This window comes from Salminus brasiliensis, chromosome 1, assembly GCF_030463535.1.
Source record: "Salminus brasiliensis chromosome 1, fSalBra1.hap2, whole genome shotgun sequence".
In the NCBI taxonomy this organism is placed as follows: Eukaryota; Metazoa; Chordata; class Actinopteri; order Characiformes; family Bryconidae; genus Salminus; species Salminus brasiliensis.
Window position 1 is genome coordinate 83003145 of NC_132878.1, and position 20616 is coordinate 83023760.

The window sequence follows — 20616 nt, forward strand, 5'->3', positions numbered from 1 at the left end:
GAAACAACATGCTTAATACATTTGTAACTGTGTATATACTGTCACACGAATACATTTGATTTTATTAAGTCAGACATAGAACGTTTCTAATATTTAGTACTCAAGTGGACCAGGAAGAGATATGAATGTGTAATTAAAGAAACTTATTTATTTTTTACTTGCCACAGCAAATTCTTCTGTGTCTTTGAATCTGCCTGTCAGACAGAGAGACAAGGAAGCATATGCTATTTCTGCACAGCCTTGGAATATCATCAGAGCTTTTGATTCATTTATTTTAGAGCAGGAGTCAAAAAATAGTCTTGCTGAAACTTTTATGCCTTCATTTTGCCTAGGATTAGAAACTTGGAGTAGAATTACATTTGATGTAACGTGGTGGTGAAATCCACAACAAACCAACCCTATGGCTCCTTTGTGTGGGAATATTGGACTTTACTTTAGAAAAGTGCCAACACAAATTTTGAGGTACAAAGTAAAGCTTCTTCCACTTGTAGATTTCCTGTTTCTGTTGGAGAAAAGAAAAACGAACAGTCTCATCTTCCCAGGGTGCTGCCAGCCTACGCCTCTGAATGCAACAAGTGCACCCTATGAACCTTATGAAATTCCTGCCGCTCCTGTTTTTATGTAGGATAGTGCAGAGCATGAATGTAGGACAGTGCCAGAGCTTGACTCCTCTATAAAATAGTAACTGGCATTAAATATTCTATTTTAAAGGTATATTTAGGGACCTTGGATCAACAAACTGGTGGCATTTCATTTGTCTGCTGATAAAAAAAATTCTGCCTGCTTTAGTGGCCATGAATAAAAATGTTTGAAAGCCATTTACAAAGGGTCTTCATAACACATGTATTCTGTAAGCATTGCATAATGTGTTTTAAAAAGCCATTGCTCTATTAATGGCATTTTAATAAAGTATCATTTTTGAGTAGTGAAAGGCAAAGGCATAGGGAATAACACCATTTGACAGTTTATATATCTCTACTAAAAGGTGTCTCTTTATTGAAAAGAAAACCAAGAGCCAAAAAAACAGACCAATTCCAAACTGCAAACTGTTACATAATGGCCCATTTTATTGATGGCTCAACATGTTATTTACATCCAGCCAACTAGCAATTTACATCTAGCCAAATCTGACCAAAACTGCCAGGAAACTAAAGCTGGAAAAGGTACCAATTGCTAGGCTTATTTTGCTTAATTGCTTATTACAGGTCTACAAACGTGTTAGGATAAGCTAGGCCAGACTAGGCTACATTATGGTATGCAGCTCCTTTGAGCCATCATTGTGGCATAGATCAGGCAACAAAAGCAGAGCTTATCTTTTTTTTTTTTTTTTTACAAACTCTTCACAACAGGAATAACAGCAGGTTCACTCTGACAGTACACTAAAGGGTTATAAAATAAGCTTAGGCAAAACTGCATCTGACTATTTTCTGCCCCAAACAAAGTCACATATTTGCTACCAATACATCAAGAAACTGAAACACTCAATAAATTGCACATTTAAAGTACAATATGTCCATCACTGGTATCCACAATGAGGTCCATAAGTATTTGGACAGTATCACAAGTTTTACCGTTCTTTTTAACATACTCTCTTCATTTTTCATCTTTTACATTAATTTACAGACCCCTATGTCAATGCATTTGTCCTTTTATTTTCATAAATACTCATGTATTGCTTTTTTATTTGTTATTCAGTCCGTATACAGTTATTCAGTGCTTTATCAATAATGTATAAATAGTTCCAACCAGAGGAGGATGGGTCCCCCTTGTGAGTATTGGATGCTCCCAAGATTTCTTCCTCCAGCTCTGAGAGAGTTTTTCCTTGCCACTGCCGCTTTGGTTTGCTCACCGGTGATCTTAGGTTTCCAAGTCTTCTTATATTCTTGATCCCTTGTCCTCTTACTGATTACTGATTGTGTAAAGCTGCTTTGTGACAACACCAGTTGTTAAAAGCACTATACAAATACATTTGATTTGATGATTTGATTAGATATATGTACTGTGTAAAAACATTCATGTAATGTGTTATCCAGGTTATACACAAAAATTCTTGCTGGTAAAGTGTCACAACAGCAAAGAGCTGTGCATTGCAGGAAAGCTGGTGACGTCAGCAGGAGCTAGGCTAAAAGCTACAATCTCTTCAGCTAGCTAAACGAACATGCTATTCTATGTAGCTACTGTGAACTGTCATGGTAATGTAAACCAGCTAATCAGAGGATATCACCATTGTCCTCAAACCCACCATAAAAAGAAAAATAATCATGTTTAATTCTGAGACAAAATAACACATCCGATTTTTCCACCCTAACCAAAGTCACATACTTACTGTTTATGCCCTACATGTCCAAATGTTTGTGGACACCCCTTCTAATGAATGCATTTGGCTACTTTAAATTGTACCCATTTCTGACACAAATGTGCAAGCGCACACACAGCATGTCTAGGCCATATAGATAAAGTATCGGCAATAGAATAGGACTCTCTGGAGCAGATAAACATGAATCTATTGGCCCCATGCCCAATGTCATGTGTGGGGTAAAGGGGTATGAAACCCCCAGCATTGAGCTGTGGAGCAGTAGAACTGCATTCTTTGGAATGATGGTGCTCCATCTAATACTTTTGGAATGAGTTGGGGAGTTGGGGATGAGGCGAGGTGGTGATCTTCCAACATTCAGCCTCACTAAAGCTCTTGTTGCTGAATGCAATTAAATCTTGGCAGCAATGCTCCAAAATCTAGTAGAAAGCCTTTCTTGTAAAGTAGAGACAGTTACTTTTTTCCTTGATTTCGGAAGAAACAATGTGTGATAAAGTGTCTCAATACTTTTATCCGTATAGTGTATAGTTTTGATTTTTGGATGAAATAATGCTGAAGAGTGGGATTAAAGCAGACTGCTGTGTTGCAGGTTTATTATTGCTGTAATTTGAATGACTGAATACATGTCTAGCTTTGTTTGTACATTTGCGCTGGCCTTTTGACCCCAGTGCAGATGAAGTGAAGAACTGATTATTTTAGGATAATTCTGAATTATTTTTAAGTAGGTCCTAGGAAATATTTAAATTGGCTGATTTCCATCTAGGCCAAGCTATGAATTCACACAGCCTATCTGTGATTCCGTTTCTGTCAGGACAAATTGGCATAGTTTAATGCGACCTATATATTTATCATCTATTTGGCATTCAGGTAAAATATTTTTAACTTTGAATTCTGCTGTTTCACAAAGTCCTTCAGTAAGGATTTTCACTTAAATCTTTTCATGCTTTGCTCAAAAGCACAACACTGCTGTGAAATAGAATGTGATTATTCTGTCTGCAGCTGTCACTGCTTTTGACTGTGACCGGCCTGATGGTGGGGCTATGAAATTAGGTTGGAGCGAATTACATAATGTAACCTAACTGAAAGCCTGGAACTAAAAAGTACTGTAATGCACAGCTGTGCACAAGTAAAAGGATTTGATGGATGGGTATTTAGGCTGAAAGTACACTGATGAATATGCAGGGCGGTGCTTTCTAAGTATTACGATCTTCTGACGAATGGTGCTTCCTGCCAAGTAGAAGATAACTAAAACAAATGCTCCAAGGTCATCAGTCAGATTATGAATAATTGAAGTCTTGATTGTTTGTTTTTTTGTATCATAAATGTAACCATCATATGATCTCCTTTGAATAGTGAACATTTATGATGAGCCATATTTTTCATCATATACACAGAACCATTAGTTGGTATTAGCATAAAAATAAAAACAAATTCCATTGTTCCTGATCCGCGGATCACCCAACAAGGTCGACAGATGCCAGGCATAATCATAATCCCTGGGAGATCCTCGCAGAGTAATTAATCATAGCGCTCTCGTCGCTAATTACTCTGCTAGCTGTGTCCATCCAGGGCTACGCTGCTAATGAGGGTCAGCATTTTGTGGTGCCTTTAAACTCCCTTTTCAGGTTTTAATAACCACACAAGCAGGCTTCACTGGGGAGTGTGCTTCTGTTGTACATTGTCTGGGTCTCATTGTGAAAGATGTGAGGTCTCATCTAATTCAATAGTATCTCCCTCTTGATCTTACCTCAGTTAGCATTAGCTAGCTTGGCAGTGGAAGCTAAAAATAAAACAACAGCCTATAAGTAATTAGCTGTCAGTTGTGACTCTGGGAAGAAAATGCTGGTCTTCCTGTGGAGAAAACCAACCGAGGCGAGAGATGTGAAAGAAGAGAGAGAAATAACGAGAGAAAGCAGATTGTCCCGTGATGAACTGCTGAATAAATAAACGTCAGGCTATTTTAGTGGACAGGAGCTTGTTTTGTCGTTGAAAGAGACACTCAGTGGGTGGTGTAATGGAGGGGAGAAATGGGGGAGCTTTTGATGAAGGCATGTTTTGTCCCCTGGAAAACGTGATGGGAGGAGCACAATTTCCTGTTTACATACGGATGTTATCGGGGATGAGCAAAGTATTTGTTAAGGTTCATGGTATAGCAGGGCCATATTGACAACAGGGCTGAGGAGAAAGATAACGGCGCACTCCGGGAGACTGAATTTGCCGATACAAAAGCCTGTGGCTGAGATGGGAGCGTCTCATTTGATCCTTTGTGAGCAAAGTTCTCCCATTTGCTATTATGTGCAGTTATTGCCCTATTGGCCCACTCACATCCTCCATCAAAACACCCTTGCAAACCAGTAAATATTTGCCTCTCTGGCAGTGTGATGAACAGCTTTGGTTGCACTGCCTTTCTCTCTCTCTCTCTCTCTCTCTCTCTCTCTCTCTCTCTCTCTCTTTCTCTTTTCACCACCTCCTCCTCTTCCTCCACCACCACTCCCTCCCTCCTTTGCGCTCTCATTGCTTCTGTATTTGCAGTCCTGCTGTCACGAAAACTAATCTACAACCTGCACCTGTCAACATGAGATAAAGAGAGGGAAATGAAATTTGGGGCACATGAAAATATTCCAGTCTTGTGAATAGAATTATGTCCAATTACATATTGAAGAAAAACAGTTTGTCTTTTCCCTTTAACTTGAATTGAAAGCCGCCTACCTAATGTGTGACATGGTTTTGGTATGCCTGCTGTAAAGGACCAAGGATGCTCTTCTGAAGTACAGGGTCTTTGAGTCATATTTGGAAACATATATGTTCCTATTTTAATCATTCTAAATCAGTGTCTTGCTCTACCAAGCTTCTCCTCTCTCTTTTTCTCTCAAGGCCGCCATATGGAATTTTAATGATCTGAAACATGTTTACCTTTAGCTCACCACCAGTGCCTCCCTTGATAGATGACAACAATTAAGACGATTCCTGAATCATTCCCTTCATTAACAGCTAACAAGCAGGTCAAGCCTTTAATACCCACTCCTGTTCTTTAATTATTCTCTACCAGGCATAAATCACAATGTTCCTACCATTACCATCCTACCGTCACCCAGGATATGACTCAAACACTTGTTGTACCTTTTGTTCCTCACTGTGTGAATTCCTGAAGGGTTGGTAGCTGAATCTAGACTGATTTATTTCCCAATGCTCCTGCTTTTACTCTGCAACTGGCCCTGCTGCCTGCAGCGCTTCGACCACCCACACAATCTGAACCACCCAAACATTTATGAGTCCAAATGATAAAGTAGAGGGATTCATGTAGGCCCACTCATTAGGAAGTTAATTTTGAGGTCAGCTGTGCTCTAAGTTGGCCCTAGGAGATCGCAAGTTTGATCCCTGGAGATGCCACAGCCACCCATGGCCCAAAGACCATGAGAGCATAATTGGCCTTGCTCTCTCTGGGTGGGTAGGATGACCCACACACTACCCCACAAGTTCAAAAGATGTGGTTGTCTGGCTTTGTCTGACTCACAGGCAATAGTGATATCATCATGCGATAGGGGGAGCCCTGGCTAGTAGGTGGGAATTGGCAATGATGAAATTGGGAAAAATCCAAAAGAAAAAAGAAAGAAGTATGGAAGCTATGATGAAGTAGGCTATAGTTTCAGTATAGTTGTGAAGCTACGTGTAGACATATCTCAGGAACACAATGTTTTCTAACTGGACCCAAAACAATGTAACGAGTGCCCTTAAAATATACTTCTGCCTGGCTAGAAGGTTGTACATTGTGGACAGTGATTCAGTTCTTTTTTGCATAGTAGGTGCTACTTCTTCAGAGCCTGGCTCATCTGATATGAGAGGATAACTAAAGATGAGAAACTAATCAGAAATGTGTTCAGCAAAGAGAAAACAACACTTCTATAGATGTTGTCCTGCTTTTTCAGCATGTACAGTGATGGACTCTTGGCAGATGCTAATGTATCTGATGTGATGTGTCTTTGGTGATCTGTTCTAAAGCAAGCATACAGACTGTGCGGTGGCATTTCATCTTGGGCCCAAATGTATAAGACAAAGAACACCTTCTATGAGTTGCCTCCTTTTGTATGCTAAAGGTGACCCTACAACAGCATTCATACTCTGAGGGGTTTTAACGAACTATTCTCTGATCTACCTGCAAGTACAACTGTGGCCAAAAATATTGGCACCTCTGCACTTCTGTCAGAATATTTGTTAGAGTTTGGAATTCACATGTTAATTTCTTTTGTTTGCTTTGAAACAACACTAAAAAGCAGAAGAAAACAAGCTAAATCTGCAATCATCCAGCACTGAACTCCAGAAATGGACATAATTTGACATAATTATTGGCAACAAAATTGTAATAAAGAATTCAATATAAATCATCTGATGCTGTTTAAAATTGTATTTCTGACGAGTAACAGGAGCTGACATCCTATGTTCAACCAGGTTAAATGGAGACGTTGAACTGGATGTGAGAATCAAAATTATGGAAATCTAAAGATCCATCTCCAGAGATCTTAATGTTCAGGTATCTACTCTTCAAGTCAAGGTCAAGGTCAAGTGGGCTTTTATTGTCATTTCAACTACATACAGAGTACACAGTGAAACAAAACAACGTTCCTCCAGGACCATGGTGCAACATAGACACAGTGCATACAGAACACAAGTGCAACACAGAAATATAGAAAAGCTAGAACTTACCTGAGGAAGCCACAGTGCTTCTGGGAAAACATCCAGTCTGAGCTTTTGGGTAAAACACACCAAAATTACAGAAAACAAAATGAGGCCTAAAAATTAAAGAACACTGTACCTAAGGTCAAAATGTGGTGGAGGGTCACAGATGTTTTGGGGATGTTTTGCTGCTTCTTTAAGAGTGTATCCTGTTTTTGTTGGAGCAACTGTCTCTATTGTCCAGGGAAGACTTCTACTAGATTTTGGAGGATTTGATTGCATTCAGCAATGGTACTATTAGTAAGGTAAGAATGTTGAATGATCACCAACTCACCTCATCCCCAACTCCCCAACTCATCCCAAAAATATTGGACAGAACACCATCATTCCATAGAACACAGTTCCACTGCTTCACAGCTTAATGTTGCAGGGCTTTATGCACCCCCCACCCCCAGTCCATACCTGCCATGTTGTCAAAAGGTTCATGTTTATCTACTACTGATAGTGACAGTACCTCTCTACAAGGACTAGACATGCTGTGTGTGTGCATTTTCATGTATGTGTCAGCAATGGGTGAAACATATAATAGCTGAATGCATTAATTAGAAAGGGTGTCCACAACCACTTGGAAATGTAGTGTAACAGTTACATGTAAGTACACACGTAGACAAAATTGTTGGTACCCCTTGGTTAATGAAAAAAACTCTCACAGTAAATTATAGACAAGCATGTTAAAGGTAAAGGTTATAAGATCATCTCCAAGCAGCTTGATGTTCCTGTGACTACAGTTGCACATATTATTCAGAAATTTAAGATCCATGGGACTGTAGCCAACCTCCCTGGACGTGGCCACAGGAGGAAAATTGATGACAAATCAAAGAGACGGATAATACGAATGGTAACAGAAGAGCCCAGAGAAACTTCTAAAGAGATTAAAAGTGAACTTCAAGCTCAAGGAACATCATTGTCAGATCGCACCATCCGTCATTGTTTGAGCCAAAGTGGATTTCATGGGAGACGACCAAGGAGGATACCATTGTTGAAAACAAATCATAAAAAAGCCAGACTGGAATTAGTCAAACCACATGTTGACCAGCCCCAAAGCTTCTGGGAGAATGTCCTATGGACAGATGAGACAAAAATTGAACTTTTTGCCAAGGCACATTAGCTCTATGTTCACAGGCGGAAAAATGAAGCATTTAAAGAAAAGAACACTGTCCCTACTGTGAAACATGTTGTGAAACAAGGAGGCTCTGTTATGTTCTGTGGCTGCTTTGCTGCATCTGGCACAGGGTGTCTTGAATCTGTGCAGGGTACAATGAAATCTCAAGACTATTACGAGATTCTAGAGAGAAATGTGCTGCCCAGTGTCAGAAAGCTTGGTCTCAGTAGCAGGTCATGGGTCTTACAACATGATAATGACCCAAAACACATAGCTAAAAACACCCAAGAATGGCTAAGAGGAAAACATTGGACTATTCTGAAGTGGCGTTCTATGAGCCCTGACCTAAACCCTAGTGAGCATCTTTGGAAGGAGCTGAAATGGTGCGGTCTGGAAAAGGCACCCTTCAAACCTGAGAAAACTGGAGCAGCTTGCTCATGAGGAGTGGGCTAAAATATCTGCTGAGAGGTGTAGAAGTCTCATTAATAATTAATTAACAAAATATTAAGGGTACCATCATTTCTGTCCAAGCCTGTTTCATGAGTTCTGTTAATTCTGTTGAAGCATGGTTGAAAAGAAATGTCTGACTTTCATTGGTTAATTTCCATAACATTTTTATTTATTGTTACTTTTGTCAGAAGTTATTTCTGTGAACATTGTGGGTTTTTCTTTCATTAACCAAGGAGTACCAACAATTTTATCCATGTGTGTATGTGTGGTGCAAGTGTAAGTGTATCAGGCCCAGCACAATATATTACTGTTTAGAGACAAGTTTATCTTGTAATTGCATTTTAATTCAAAGTCCAATGCATATTCATAGGCTTACATGAATCTATTTTAAATATTTTGAACATAAATGAATGTAGTACATACCCCTACAACTTACTTAACAATTTATTCCTGTCATTGCCAGCATAAAGCTGAGTAATGTGCCCTGTGCTGCACTACTGTGAGTGTATCAACCGATGCAGCAGTGCTCAGTGTCACTGATGGGTTTGAAAACTGGCCACTGAAATATCTAGCCAGCAGTAGTCCAGACATCACTGAAGGATGACTAACTCTAACTGTGCATGAAAACAGATGAACTATAGTCACTAAAAGTACTCCTACAAGTTGTAGTAACAACATAAGTGTGGTCAGTAAGTGTACAGAATGCAGCATACTGACCAACATGCACTTAACATGCCACTGCTGTGCTGGTATCACAGGGTTCTGTCCACCACTCAGTGCACTGGGTGCTGACCCCCACATAAATAATAACTGGTAGGTGGTGGTCCCACAGTGTTTCCTATTTAATAATAAACAATATAGAGGGGAGCTGCTAAATTATGCAGCCACAAATACGCTACAGATATTTTTAAATATATTTATTTGCCAGATGCATTTAGTACACAGATGCTTAACTTGGTAGATCTGTGCATAAATACAGTATATTATAATACAGAATATACAGCATATTGTTGATGTCCAGTAAAAATTTGTATCTCCAAAATGCTCTTAACTTTAAATGGAAGTCAATGTAATGTAAGAATTTAAATATATTTTTATTGGTCTATACATCTATTGGTTTTATTTACACAGTGTACAGACCAGCTACAGGGTTCAAACAATGGAGAACACTTAAACAGACAAAAATGTAGAAACATGTTTTTCATTGGATAGCAGCAATATGCACTATTTATTATGGTACTAATTATACAGGTACAAGGGTCGGTCAGTTTCGCATTTTATTGTTGGCTTGTTAAGAAGGGTGACCATAACTGGGAGAAACAATCTGTTGGTGTCATGTGGTGTCTAGTTTTGTGGAACCACATGCAATTGGTTGGTGGTGAAATAGAAAAATTAAAGCATACTCGAAGCAGCTTTTGGGTTTCCCCAGTTTGCTGTCAATACATACAGGAGAAATGCATAATACCACATTTAAAAACAGAACAATGATGATTCCTGGGCTGTTATATTATATCTGGGACCTTTCAGTTCAGCTTGGTTGTTGCCAAACTCTAGTAATACCCCGTTCTAGTGGTATTCAAAATGTTCGACAACTCCACCTCACTCGCCTCTGTTGTTAATTTCCAGGTGAAGATGGAGGGTTGGTTTGTCTACAATCTCTTCTGTTTTAGGATAGTCAATAAAAGTACACCTTCAAAGTGCATCAACAGTACATATATGACCAAATATAGATACAAAGTAGTTAATAAACTGGAAACTTGTACAGCTAAAAAAGATCTGATCTCATGACCCAAAATGGTACTTCCACCTTACCAACTCATCCAAACATACAATGGGTGATTCCCACAACACACCAGCACTTATTGAGCTAAAAGGGAGAATATTTGGCTAAAACATACAGCCATTATTCTTATACTGGACCTTCCTCATCCTCAGCAGCAGGCCAGATCTCCACTAGTGTGCTTTACGTACCAGGGTGTATAATTAAAAGTAGCTCAGAAGTGCAAATTTGGCCGGGCAGCTATGTGGACCCCCAGGCGAGGTTGGAGGCACCTCATTATGATCAGGCATAGTGAGAGACACTCACGCCAGACAGATTACTGCCAGACTGTTAGAGCTCATTAGATGCTTCTTATTGATGCTGCTCTAACACATCTACTTTCACATGCACCCCCACACGTGGTGGCCCTGTTGTGGGCTTACCAACAAACACCACACAGTGGTTTAAAGTTTTTAACTGAACATTATTAGTAACATAAATGTACCAAATGCATTCAAATAATGACTACACAGCAGCGGTGTACTGTTTTGGGAAATGGAATATATACATTTTTGTACTGTACACTGCCTACTTTCTAGCTTGGCCAAAGTCCCCTAACAATGTTGGGAAAGAAACATTCTCCTTGACATGTAACTAATGGTAGGTTAGGTTTTGTTGATAGGTGTTGATAGGACTTATTTATATGTTGTGACCTTAACCCTTAATAATAACAAGAACTTAAATAAATGAAACCTTACAGTGTAGCTTTATGCTATGAACAATCACAAACCACCATGAGAATACTAGTGCTAGAATCAGTGTTTAGAGTACTGCAGAATCTGATCTGATCTCGTTCAGGGTTGAGGATCAACCTCTTAATGCTGCAGGTTTTAGCTACCCTTTAAGGTTTTGATATTTTTACAATTCACTCCAGGTTGATAATAATGAGGTTTAAGAAAGATCTAGTTGACTGTTTTCTTCTAGTAAAGATTTACCTACCAGAGCGAGCAAAGAAGCTAAATTTGGAAACCAGGCATGTCTTGGTTGATTGACTACATCTGGGCTTAGTAAAAACTGGGTTAGTTTGATTGTATCAAAAGTATGAAGGTATTTTACTGTACTTGTATGTTTAATTGTATTCTCTGCAACCAGGATGGAGCCAATGTGTATTAAACTCTGTATATCTACTGTATATTTCTTCATTATTATTAGGATGTTTGTTCTCCCTTTGGAAAAGCTTTGTACTACAGGTTGGAACATTTCTGAGAGAAACTGTGATTAGATTTAGCTACAAGACCATTAGTGAGGTCAGGTACTGATGACAGATAGTTGTGGATCATAAACGCCACTCAAGCACCAAAGGTCTTCCAAACTTGAGAATTAGAAGTTCTTCAAAAAGTTGAGAATTAGAAGTTAGTTAGAAGGTGCCTTGTGCAAGTGGATGATTTTATTTCTTCCCAGCCTATTGGTATGACATGAGCTAGGTGGGTTCCAGATGGGCATGCGCTCTGAGGGGGTTTGTACATGTGTCGTATCGAGGCCCCATGTGCAGTGTACAACCCAGATAGGGCTCATGCTTAACCAATCACTGACCCTGGTGGGCATCCATATGTGGGGCCAGCATGGAACCCAACAAAACTTTCTGGTTCTCAGTGAGCTACCTATTTAGGCCCCCCACTGGGCATGCTAGCTGGGTGATCTCCTCAGAAATATCAGTGACACTTACTTGACAAAATAAACACTCAACAGACTCATACTCAATACAATACGTTTCTTGAACAATACATCTTCAAGGTATTTACTTCAGTGTATTTAGACTAACTTATACTTTTTGCAGCTCAATGGACTGATAAAAACTAAAATCGTCTAAAAAATAAAACCAAAATTGTTCTCACAGGAAGGGGACCCTGGCTGCAACACTTTTAAGGACCCTTGCCATAAAGTTGTTTTTTTTCTTATTAGTGATTCATTAAGTAATCTTTAAATATAAATCATGTGGAAAATAGTGTAAATAATAATTTTAAAAGTTAGAATGCTCTAGTTGGTACAGAGTAATGTAATGTACAAATTAAAGTGTTTTTTTCCTACATACCCCAGCCAAAAAACATTAAGGGACCTAGAGTGTACAAAGATTAAGTGTGCTATACAGATTTCTTGTATAAACCTGGTCTATCAGTACAATTTGTTTGAGTTATGATGATAAAGTCCCTATTCTACTGTGAACAAATACTCAAATACTCCCTCACTTTTCCACCCAACTAAACAGATGGACCAGTGCTCAACAGTCTGGGAAGAAATCATAACAAATGTGTTTTCTTGTTTATTTACTCTCTGGACTCTCCCCCTACATATAGTACCCAATTAAAATGGACTCATGTCCTTCTGCTGCCATTAATGCAGGGCTTCCAGTAAATTTATTTTAGTATCTTACATTATAAAAGTTGAGAGAAATTAGTAAACACTGTGGTGCAAAAGCTGAGCGCTGAATTTGAGCTAATGAGGCTCAGCCACAGGCCTTAAGAAGACTTAAATTTATCCTTGAGCTTACACATCTACACATCTTCAGCTCTGAGTCACACAAATCCTGTATATTGTATAGTTAATCCTACTAAATATAAACCCTTCTCAGTGTGTGGGGGACTAGAATTGGCTGTGTTTATCTGCACTAGAGCAAGAAGTAACAGTACTACACTATGATTTGGAGAAATAATGAAATATTCTGTATGTTGTTCTTTAGGTTGTGTGTTCTGTGAATATTATTTTACAACACATTAATAAAATACATTTAACATTAGTTTAGTTGTTTTGTTTAGGGGAACTCTTATGTCTTCCAGGACACAGGACATGTCTTGGGACATGTGAATAGTTTTTTCTTTGGTCACACAATGTTTGTTACAATGTGTGAATATTGTATAAATATTTTAAAAGCTTTTTTGTTTTGGTGCTCAAATCGTATTATATTTAGGGATGTCACAATTGCTCTTCTGGAAGGATTTAGAGTTATACCAGACATATAAAAAGAGGAAAAAGTATCACTTGCTTTTATCAACTCATTTGATTAATTAGAGTTCTTGATATGTTGTCAGTTCATTAAAAGGCAATCTTACTGAGAGAGAGAAAATCTGTAATTTGAACCTGCTGTGGCCATTTTACTGTCAATGCATGGATATAGTAGCATGCCTTATGAATCTAACTGAAATGTACTTCACAGCTGAGCCAGTGTTGAGCAGACAGTATGTGTATGTCAGGATCCATTGGAATAAGGCAACAGGCACAAGAAAACAGACATGGCCAATATATGCTAAAGCATACCATACTGAGAAGATAAGAGACTGTTTAATTTGACATTTCTTTTAGGATGCTTTTAGCTTCCTAAAATATGCTTTGATTGATATTAATGGATTTCAATAACGTCATTTCACTAATGCTATTTCTAATCTATTTTAGAAAGTACAAATGTAAACTGGCATTTAAATATGTCAATAATTCTACTATTCTACCATTAATCTCCTAAAAATAATAATAATACAAAAGAAATTCACATAATCCTCTTATGTTCCACAGCGTGTGAGATAAACGGCCACAAGGCTATACATGGATGAGCGGCTAAAGAAATGACTCAAAAATGTGTCAGGACACCTGAGGATTTAAGTTGAATGTCACCTTCCTAGTGTTAGAACATTCATGAGCCTCTCTAAATAAATTGAAAGGAGACGAATTTTCGCTAAACGTGATTAAGTGCTAAACAAGGATAAAAGGGTACATGCTGATGAGAGGATGCAGGCCACAGGGAAAAGATGCAGGGTGATTGTCCTTGTAATGTTATGAAGGTACTGAAGAATATATAATGGAGTCTATCTATCAAGAGAAAGTGATTGAATCCTTCAAAGTAGAGTGGTTGGCTTCTGATTTGCATTATAAGCTGCCATGTAAGAGAATATAAAAGGTGGAAGGGAGAAAGGAATTATGGCTTATGTCTCTCTGACTGTATTTTTTTAATGTGGCACTTTCATCTGACTTTTATTTTATTATTAAATAAATAGCACCTGGCATCACTCTTTCGAATGGAGGCCAAAAGAAGAATCATCATGGAGGAACTGGGACAGGCACAGATAGCCGCTTCATTTCACTTGTCATGGGTGAAAATGGGATGAGTCGAGCAGAAAAAGATTCCTTTCTGCTCCTACTGTAAAAAACGTTTGCAGTAGACACAGTGTCAATTCATAAGAAGGAGCCATTCATCCCTAGAATTTCCATGAAGAGAGTTCACATCTGGGTTACAATAAACAGGAAATGTTCAGAGCAGATGGAACAGAGCAAAACAAAGCAGTTCAGAGTTTAGTGTCCAGATGTACAAGGAAGCGAGCTGTTGGACAGCACAACAAGGCTGCTGGTCAGACAGTTAGTAACTGAAAGGCTTTTGTGTATGTGAGAGCTACTCTGTGATTGCAAAAGGTGGTTGTGATTAAGTTGCCTGGTTATTCTCTTTTGATGAACCATGCAATGTTCTACTTTTTAATAAACCGCTGTTCTGCTTGCCTACTAGCCAAAGGCTAGCTGTACCTAGTGAAAGTAATTAACGGAAAAAAATAAAGACACTATAAAAGGTTCTTTGAGTGATGCCACAGAAGAATCACTTTTGGTTCCATAAAGAACCATTTTTGTAATGAAGCTGTGCCCTTAAATAGATAAAGAACCTTTGCATCAACAAAGAGTTTTTTGGGCCTTTTTAATGTTCTCCACACTCACACATTTTTATGACAAACATAGTTCTTCTATGGTATCACTCAAACAACCATTTGTAGCACCTGTATTTATGAATGAAAGACCAGCCGCTGTCTGCCATAAAAGAAAAAGAGAAAATTGCAATTTTATTAAAGTACATAATATAACATTATAGAATATTATAGTGTGAATAAGATCTTGTTGGATTTATCAGTTACTGGTCACTGTTGTGTGCTTATCTGTGACTGATGTTTGGTAAAGTAAATGAGAAATTTCAAGAGCATTTACTAGAAAACCAACTGAACCACTACCACCAATTATGATGATAATCTACTAATTGCAGGTTCATGCTGCATAATCTATTTTGAGTTGTCTACTGTTGCTGGAGATTATCGACAAAAGACTCTGGTCTGGCTTAGTTGCTATGTGTGAACTGCTGAAATATGCAATCCGAGAACATGCTGAGTAATTGCCAATGCCTCACAAGCCCATGAAAATAACTAGCAGGTTTAATATCTGGACCTCTCCTCAACTGGAGGTTGAGCCAATGAGAGTGCAAGAAATGGAGGGAGGAGAATCAGAATTAGAATCTAAATCTATTTTGCCTATAAATCTATAAATCTATTAAGTATGTTACACATGTACATATACCCAAACTATTATGTACAGACAGGTGCAGATGATATAAACATTTACAGAAAATGAACATCTGTACAGCTGTGCAAATAATCATAGTGCAAATGAGCAACATGTTATGTAGCAGTACTGTGTCACAGTTATTTCCAGTTTGGTTCACTGAAATTTGGAAGTTATAGAGGCGAATGCAGAGGGTGGAGATATACAAAATCAATAAGCATACAAAAGTGAGTACACCCCTTACATTTCTGCAGATATTTAAGTATATCTTTTCATGGGACAACACTGACAAAATGACACTTTGACACAATGAAAAGTAGTCTGTGTGCAGCTTGTATAACAGTGTACATTTATTCTTCCCTCAAAATAACTCAATATACAGCCATTAATGTCTAAACCACCGGCAAAGAAAGTGAGTACACCCCTAAGAGACTACACTCCTAAATGTCCAAATTAAGCACTGCTTGTCATTTTTCCTCCAAAATGTCATGTGACTCGTTAGTGTTACTAGGTCTCAGGTGTGCATAGGGGGCAGGTGTGTTCAATTTTGTAGTACAACTCTCACACTCTCTCATACTGGTCAAAGAAAGTTCCAACATGGCACCTCATGGCAAAGAACTCTCTGAGGATCTTAAAAGACTTTTTGCGCTACATGAAGATTGCCAACACCCTGAAACTGAGCTGCAGCACAGTGGCCAAGATCATTCAGCATTTTAAAAGAGCAGGGTCCACTCAGAACAGACCTCGCGTTGGTCATCCAAAGAAGCTCAGTGCACGTGCTCAGCGTCACATCCAAATGCTGTCTTTGAAAGATAGGCTCAGAAGTGCTGTCAGCATTGCTGTCAGTGCTCAGACCATACACTGCACACTACATCAAATTGGTCTGCATGGCTATCACCCCACAAGGAAGCCTATTCTGAAGTCTGTACACAAGAAATCCTGCAAACAGTTTGCTGAAGACATGTCAACAAAGGACCTGGATTACTGGAACCATGTCCTATGGTCTGATGAGACCAAGATTAATTTGTTTTGTTCAGATGGTCTCAAGCATGTGTGGCGGCAATTAGGTGAGGAGTACAAAGATAAGTATGTCATGCCTACAGTCAAGCATGGTGGTGGGAATGCCATGGTCTGGGGCTGCATGAGTGCAGCAGTTGTTGGGGAGTTACATTTCATTGAGGGACACATGAACTTCAATATGTACTGTGAAATACTGAAGCAGAGCATGATCCCCTCCCTCCGGAAACTGGGTCGCAGGGCAGTGTTCCAGCATGATAATGACCCCAAACACACCTCTAAGATGAGCACTGCTTTATTGAAGAGGCTGAGGGTAAAGGTGGTGGACTGGCCAAGCATGTCTCCAGACCTAAATCCAATAGAACATCTTTGGGGCATCCTCAAGTGGAAGGTGGAGGAGCGCAAAGTCTCGAATATCCGCCAGCTCCGTGACGTCGTCATGGAGGAGTGGAAAAGCATTCCAGTGGCAAACTGTGAAGCTCTGGTAATCTCCATGCCCAGGAGAGTTAAGGCAGTTCTGGAAAATAATGGTGGCCACACAAAATATTGACACTTCAGAAACTTTCACTAAGGGGTGTACTCACTTTCGTTGCCGGTGGTTTAGACATTAATTGCTGTATATTGAGTTGTTTTGAGGGAAGAATAAATTTACACTGTTATATAAGCTGCACACAGACTACTTTTCATTGTGTCAAAGTGTCATTTTGATAGTACAATATTGCTTGTTTCTTACTGACATCCATTTTAATAAAAAAAAATATGTCTCACACATGGCTTTGCATCAGTTCTCGTGTGTGTTGTCATGACAAAGCATGTTTTTGGAGAGCAGATAGACTCGTTGCAGGTTTTTTTCTAGTGTAAGTTCTTGTAATTGGTGAACATCATATCTGCCATTAATACAATAGGTCATAAGGTATATAGGCCTGTACCACCTAGTCCTATCCTGTAATAAGGAACACGTTGCAAGGCATGCTGGAATGTGGGCTGATCCTCAACCGCCCATTGTGCTTATCAAGAAAAAGAACAATTTTTCTATGCAGTTTCTATGCAGAATGCAGTTTTTCTATACCAAACTCTTAACATTTGAGGAGATAGATAATGTGCAGTGCACCTGCTTTGTTCTAGCAATTCATGAATCAATGTCTTTGAGGAATGGTTACTCTGTCACATCTCATTTATCTGGACAACATAATTGTCTGCTCATCAGACCTCAAGAGTCATCCAGGAGATTTGGAAACGGCTTTTGAATTTTAACATTCTTAAGCTGAAACTACTTATACAAAAATCTACATTGTGCAACAGTTGGTAGTTTTTTTGTTTTTTTTTTAGGATTTTTGGCTATTACCAGCGCTTCATCTCAATACCAGCTCTTTTAAAGGATTTAGCATCCAAGGTTCGCATTTTCAAAGACAGTGGACTAAAGAGTGTGAAAATGCATTGCAGCACCTAAGAAATGCTCTGGTAAGTGGCATATACTGTTCTTTCATATACAGATTTCACCCTTTTTGGTGCTCAACAGATGCTGGCCTAGAGGGATTTGGGGCTGTCTTGGCTTAAGCGCAGAGTGAGACAGAATGGGCAATTGCATATGAAACCTAGTGCCTATACCCGGCAGAGAAGAATGAACAAAACCACAGTTCATTTCTTCTTGACTATATGGGCCTTATGTGGGACACAACTGAAAAGTTTAAGACCAATCAGTTGGGTATGGAAGTCAAGGTGTTTATAGATAATAACCAGGCTTGTTCAATTAGAGATAGCATGATTGGGAACAGTTTTGTGGCTCTGGGCTGCACAGTTGGCGAATTACCAGTATGCAATTTGACATGGATCATGTACCACTAACTGTAATAGTGATGTTCTGTCCAGGTTGCCAGGACAGCAAGAGGAAACAATTCAACAGGAAAGCTGCATTTGCAACAAATATCAGGTTTTACCTAAGCCAAAGGTCTGTAGAATTTTTGTCATGAACTATCAGTTTAATTAGGCAAGTGAATGAATAGAAACACAATTCAGACTTCAGTCACCTCTTATTGTTACTCTGATTGAACAAATGTTTCCGACGTCAAAAACAAGCTGTTGACAATTATTGTCTGAGAGTGCACCTGGGCTTGTTAACATTGCATCTAACAACAGCATGGCAGAGGCTTAGGCAGGAGTGTGGATGTGCATCTCTGGCAGTATTATTCCTTTTGACAAATTTGATGCATTTATTAAACCAACGCAAGGCCATTTATGTCAAAAGTGCTAAAGTATATTGTTTACTGTTTTAAAGCCTTTCCATTGCCATGTAGTTAACGTGCAGATAATGGCATTTGTACTACTGGGGATGTGCATAAAGAGGCTATGCTCATGGGAACTACTGGTATGCAAATGTGAACTGAATCAGGGAACACTTACTGTAAAGCTCATGTTCTTGCCGGTTTCCAGGAGTAGAAAAGGAAGCTATTGTTCAGGCAGTGTAAGCAGACAGACCTGGATGGAACTGGAAATAGAGTCCAAGTGAAAAGAAAGCATCAAGTACATGACCTAAACCCATGGGGGATGTGTACGTGTAAAGTGTGTGACACTGTGCCCTCTGTACAAGAGCAGGCCATACTTATGCAGCTTTTTTCTCCTGCCACTACCATGGGATTGTATCTTTGTGATTTACATTTTAAACATAAAGTCATGCAGCCAAACATCTGACAAGAACAGCCTTTTATGCATAGCTGTAGGATAACATGAATGCCTGAAGTTAGAGAGTGGACCTGCTGAACAGAGTCTATGAACTATAGAACTAACAGATTTTACAGTGTAAGATCTTCTTTTCTTTTGCTTTCACAACAGCCTCACTTTTGTGTGGCATGGATTCCATAAGATGTTGGAAATGTTCCTTTTGCTTTGTGGTATGGTCCATTGTTTTGCTCTACAGTCATGTGAAAAAGTTAGGACACACCATAAAAAAATTGGTCTTTTTTAAGATATTTAAACATATGAACATTTAATTTTCACTTGAACAATATTAGGAGATGGGAGTAGCATAATGAAACACATAAAACTAAAGGAAAAGTACTTACTTAATTTCTAAAATGTAATTAATAAACATACTATTTTCCTGTCAGGGGAAAGTTAGGACACCCCCACATTTATTACTGCTTCAAATGCCTAAAATTAAAATAAGTGCAGCACATCAGCTGCAGATGATTAGAACATTATTAGAGGGGATTTTGGAGGAGCTGTCTTATTTAAACATCAGACATGTAGTTTGCTCTTGATTGGTAAAGTAAGTGATATTACCACGATGCAATTCAAAGAGCTTTTCTCTGGATTGACTGGCCATTTCCTACTGACTTGTCTCATCAATAACACATTTCCATTCACAAATCTAGAGTTCACTGAATGTGTTTTTTTTATTACGCCATTCTGAGTAAATTGTAGAGACAGTTGTGTTGAAAATCTCAAAGAGATCAGCAGTTGTAGAAACACTCAGTTCAGCCCAACAATCATGGCACACTTAAAGCCACTTAAAGCATTTTTTTGGCATTCTGATGTTTCATGTAAACCTAAGCTGAGGTTGCTGGCCCATGTCTTTATACATTGCACTGCTACCACATGACTAGCTGACTAATTGTATGAATGAGTAAGTGTATAGTGTTTTTTTGCATATATATATATATATATATATATATATATATATATATATATATATATATATATATAAACATTCTTTAAACCCTAATAGATCACTGACACATTTATGAAGGTTTTTTCCAACTGTTATTTGTCATGCAGAAAAAGGGATGTTTCACAGTTTGACATGCAAACAGTGCTATCACTGAATTGAGGCTTCCAGATTCAGGAAAGCTTTTCTGTTTCTTTTTAATAGGTAGTGAAGTGTTA